Consider the following 6,006-nt stretch of genomic DNA (forward strand, 5'->3'; position numbering starts at 1 on the left):
ATTGAAGAAAGGGAAGTATCTTATCCAAGAGAGTACAACTATGTCAATGATGGTGAAATTATAGGTGGTCCATCAAAAGGGGTAACAACTCGATCTTCTTAGAAATATTTGTAATTATGTTGCATTATCTCATGCATAGAGCCTAAGAATATTAAAGAAGCATTAAATGATGAACATTGGATTATGGCTATGCAAGAAGAGTTAAATCAATTTGAGAGAAGTAAAGTATGGACATTAGTTGAAAGGCCTAGTAATAAATCTACTGTAGGTACTACATGGGTATTTAGGAATAAGCTTGATGAGAGTGGTAATATAGTGAGAAACAAGGCTTGACTTGTTGCTCAAGGGTATACTCAAGAAGAGGGCATAGACTATGATGAAACATACGCTCCCGTAGCTAGGATGGAAGCAATTAGAATGTTATTAGCATTTGCATGTTTTAATGAATTTAAATTATATCAAATGGATGTTAAAAGTTCATTTTTAAATGGTTTTATAAAAGAAGAAGTGTATGTGGAATAACCTCCAGGTTTTGAAGATTCAAATTTTTCGGATCATGTTTTAAAATTGACAAAAGCTCTTTATGGTTTAAAGCAAGCTCCCAGAGCTTGGTATGAAAGATTGTCAAATTTTTTAATTGAAAAAGGTTTTTGAAAAGGGAAGGTTGACACTACATTGTTTTTGAAGCATAAAGGTAAAGATTTATTAGTAGTTCAAATTTATGTTGATGATATAATATTTGGTTCTACTAATGATGTTCTTTGCCAAGAAATTTCTAAGCTAATGCAAAGTGAGTTTGAGATGAGCATGATGGGGGAGCTCTCATCTTTCTTGGGACTCCAAATCAAGCAAAGAAAAGATGACATCTTCATCAATCAAGCTAAGTACGTCAAAGATATGCTCAAGAAGCTTGGACTGGAAAATGGGAAACCTCATGACACTCCAATGAGCTCTTCAACAAAGCTTGACTTAGATGAAGGAGGTAAATGTGTAGATGTTAAATTATATAGGTCAATGATTGGATCTCTACTTTATCTAACTGCAAGTAGACTAGACATTATGTTTAGTGTTTGCTTATGTGCTAGATTTCAATCATGCCCTAAGGAATCACATTTACTATCTGTTAAGAGAATCTTTAGATACCTTAAGGACACTCCTAGTTTAGGACTTTGGTATCCTAGAGACTCTAGCTTTAGCTTGCATGCTTTTTCTGATGCAGATTATGGAGGATGCAAATTAGATAGGAAAAGCACCTCCGATACTTGTCAATTCCTTGGAAATATGCTAATTTCTTGGTTTTCAAAGAAACAAAATTGTGTTGCATTATCTACCACTGAAGCCGAATACATTTTAGCTGGTAGTTGCTGTGCACAAGTTTTATGGATGAAACAACAACTTTTTGATTATGTAATTGAAGTAGGTACCATTCCTATCAAGTGTGACAACACTAGTGCTATTTGTCTCACTAAAAATCCCATCCAACACTCTAGAACTAAGCACATTGAAATAAGACATCACTTCATTAGAGACCATGTCACTAAGGAAGATGTAGTTCTAGAATTTGTTGATACTTTGCACCAATTAGCGGATATCTTTACAAACCTTTAGACAAGGAACGATTTTGGACACTTAGGAGAGAATTAGGTTTGACCAATCTATCTTCACTGAGTGTTTAAATAATTTTAGCACTTTTAATAATAAATGAAAAATGCTTATAATAGTAATTTTTGATTGCATTCATTGCTATTAGTTAGGGGAGTTTATGATTCTTGACGAAAATTAATTTTATGTTCAAATATCGTTTAAAGATTAATTGAATTGTTTGAACATGATTAATTTTCAATATGAGTTGCCAATACCACTAGAGGAAATTAATTTAGCATTTTGGATGTTTAAAATCGGATTTTAGCATTTTGGTGCAGAGGGAATCGATCCCCCCTTGAGGGAACCGATTCCCCTTTGAGGGGAACCAATTCCCCACAGGGGAATTAAGGGTTCTGGTTTTAACACGGGCATAACCCAATATTTGCTCAAACCTCTCTATTTTCTTCCTTCCGCCGTTTCTCACCTCTAAGCATTCAAATCTCCATTTTTGCCTCAAATCACCTCTAAGCATTCAAATCTCCATTTTTGCCTCAAATCAACGTTTTTAATCGGAATTCACTTCAAATATCATCCATTAAACCTGTTGGAATCATCAAAAACGTGCAAACTTCATCTAATCTCACTCAAATCCGAAATCATTCAAGGTATTTTTCCAAAACTTATTTTTATCAATTTATGAACATAGAACTAGTTTTAATTAGTTCTAGGTTGAATTTTTGATCGGGCATTGATTATTTAGTGATTAGAAACTAGATATTACAACTAATTTCATCAAAAACACAAGATTGTTTCAAAATTTTCTAAATTTTCGAAATAAAAAAATTATTAATTTTCAAATATTGTGTTTTGATTAAATTATGTTGTTATTATGAAAACTATACATATATTGTTTCTCAAAACCATATTTTTCAAAAGTTTTTCAAAAAACTTTGCCCATTAGGATTGATTTAGAGAACCTTGAAATATTGATGACTCAATTGAGTTTTGGGATTGATTGAATTGCATACATGTGTTTTCTAAATTGCAGGTTATCAATTCTATTCCGATTTCCTAAACCATGTCCAATCCTAAACGTGCTAGGTCTTCATCTAGTCGTTCACACCGTCAACCAAATCCACCTCCAAATCCTCCACCTATTCCAATTTCTAATCCTAATTCTATTGATCCTAATTTGACTATCCAAAATTCGTGTTTCAATCATCCTGATCCTAGAAATCATCGGTTTTGGTATTATCAATATTTCGACTCTCACAAAATCCGGGAAGAACGTATTCCTTCTCGTCAAGCTATGTTAGCTATCAATTTTAAATATCTTCATCTTTTACAAGAGTGGAAATTTGATAAACTCTTTGACCTTGAACCCATCGTTTACCATCAACTTGTTCGTATTTTCTATTCTAATGTCGTTTGTGTTAAAAACCAAAATGAAACCGAAACCATAGGAATTCATTCCTACCTTCTAGGACAATTCTTATATATTGACTCGGCTTACATAGCCAATACATTCGGATTAGATAATGATGGTATTTCAAATGAAAAACAGGTTTTAGGATCTCGTTATAAAAGAAGGGATAGTGCAAGTGTCCTAGACCTTCATGAATGTTTTCTTCATCTAATGATTTCTTGGTGGTTTCGACCATCCGGAGGTCGTTATTCTACTATTAGAGCCTTAGATCTTTGGTGGTTACATTGTTTCGAAAACAATATTAAAATCAACCTACCTCAGATTATTTTTGCTGAAATTGTTGAAACCGTAAATCTTGTTCCTAACAAAAAACTCTGTTCATCTCTTGTTTACGGTTTCATTTTGAGTAATCTGTTTTCCAAAGCTGGGCTTAGAGTTGGTCTAGATACCATTTTTCCCCTTAAGAAACAAATTAACCTTCTTTCCTTAACGAGAGCGGGATGGATTAAGGATAATGAAACCGGTGAATGGGTTCGATCTTCTGCAAATACTCTGGGAGCTAGTTCTTCACGAGCTCCACCCGAAGCTGACGAAGATCTCGAGCTTGAGCAATTAATGTGAGACATCGATGAAGCTGAAGATGAGCCTGAGCAGCCCGAGGAGCAGCCCGAAGAGCAAGCACAACAAACGCATCCAATGCCTCCATATTTCCAATACTTTATGGAGACATTCGATTTTCGATACGCTACTATGGATTCACGCTTTACTTCTATAGAGTCCCATTTATCCACAATGGGAGTTCAACAATTAGAAATTCTTCGGGAAATGCGTGCAAATATAGAAGCAACCAACGCACGTATTAATGACCTCACTAACGAAATGGCTGCTATGCGAGCTCGTTTTCCTCCTCCTGATCCGGATATGTGATTCAATGTTTTGCTTTGAACTCCAAACTTATTGTTTTAACATTTTGAATATTTTGGAATGTTTGAATTTGTGGATTGATTGACTTTGAATTTTTTTGGATTTATGAATGGTTAGAAATTATCTATTTGGTGTGATTAAATTTATTCATTATTGCATCATTTACTTCATGATTAGATATATGACCAATTTTGCCATTTCACATTAATTATGAATATTGATTATGAAACTAATGGTTAATGTTTCTCTTGCTTGTGATCTTAGCAGCTTATATTATATATAATCAATTGGCTAAATGATTTCAAAACCTTGTTTAAATTCTTTAAAACGTCCTTTTGATTTAACAAAAAGGGGGAGAAGTGTTAAAGTGTTTTTAAATGATAAATGGAAGAAGTGTTAAAGTAAGGGGGAGTAATTTCAAAACATGATTTCAAAATCTTAAAATTACTAAAATGTTTTGTTATATCAAAAAGGGGGAGATTGTTCAAAACATTTTGATATTTCGATATAACAAATTAAGTTAAATGAATTTTAAGATTTTCCAAATGATTTTCTAAGTATATTCGATAGAATTATTCGAATATCAAAACATTACTCCAAATCTTTCAAAGATCATTTTTATCCTTACTCAAAGTGTAAAATTAAGTTTTAATCTTAAAACAATTTCAAAATAATTTTACAAAGTATTTCGAACCATTTCAAAGCCAAAAATTCCAGATTGCTCAGAGGGAACCGATTCCCCCCTGAATGGTTTGGCTCCGAGAATTCCAGTATGCTCGGAGGGAACCGATTCCTCCACAGGGGGTACCGATTCCCCCCTTGTATAACGGTCGAAATATTTGAATTTTACACTTAGGGAACCGATTCCCCATAGGGGGTATCGATTCCCCCCACGCTCCAAACTGTTTTATTAATTGTTTTCACACTAAAACGACTATATTATTTTCTCTAATTATCCCAACGTTCAGAAGTGATTCAAGGTGTATTTAAGCAAGCTTAGAAGCCATTGATCAACAAGAAGAAACATCAAGCAATTAGAATCAAGAGAGAATCAAAGAGAAATCATCAAACCTCAAGTTTGAGCATTTCAAGCCTATTTTTCATTCAATATTCATTTTGCTTTCAAGAACACTTATTGTGCTCAATTGTATTTATTCTTGAGTGTTCTTTCTTTGTTCTAGAATTGTGCAAACATATTTGCATTGTGAGGTTTTTCTTGTAAGTTTGCAAATTTGTATTTCTCTTTGAGAAAAGAGTGTTCTCAAGAATTGGGGTATATTCTTGAGGGGAGTTGTAAGGTTATCTCTTTGGCCTCAAAAGAAAGAACAAATTAGTGAATTTGTTGGAAAATCCTTAGTGTGGATAGCTAAGGTAGTGGACGTAGACTTTGGTTGATAAATTTGAACCACTCTAAATCGCTGTGCAATTTCTTTCAATTTTCTGCAAAAACTTCCACCAAAATTTTTATTGCCAATTCACCCCCCTCTTGGCCGATTCAGTCAATCGATTAACTCAACAGTTAAGTATAAAATAAGTGCCCAAACTATACTTTATTTCAACGAATAAGTGCCTACAATATTTTTTGGTTCATCCAGGTGTCTAACGTTAGAAACGTTACCCATTTAAGTTCCCTAGCCATCAACGACGTTAATTTCACTCATTAAGTGACAGGTGTCACAATCTGTTGATTTTGATTTTTTAAATTAAAATTATTATATTTATAAAAAACCTAATTTCTCTTAAATTATTAAATACCCCCCAAATCTCCAAAATTTCCAAATTATACCCATAATACGTCGATGTCGCCCTTTCTGATCACGACCACTGCTGCCGGCATAGTCTTTTCTATCCTCCTAGTTATATATCGCTGTATTTGCTGCCGATTGGCCGTAGGAATCATGTGGGATCACGATTTTGAACCTAGGGTTTAAGGGTATAAAACATCGATTCGTCGTCGATCGACCGTCGATTGGCCACAATTTCATAAGGGATTTGATAACCGGGGGGAGGTGAGGTCGGGTGGAGCTTCATCAACGGGAAAGGGTGGTGGATGGCGTGGGTTTAGGGGTTGA

The sequence above is a fragment of the Hibiscus syriacus genome, unplaced genomic scaffold (assembly GCF_006381635.1).
Source record: "Hibiscus syriacus cultivar Baekdansim isolate YM2019G1 unplaced genomic scaffold, ASM638163v2 tig00117017_pilon, whole genome shotgun sequence".
Taxonomy (NCBI): Eukaryota; Viridiplantae; Streptophyta; class Magnoliopsida; order Malvales; family Malvaceae; genus Hibiscus; species Hibiscus syriacus.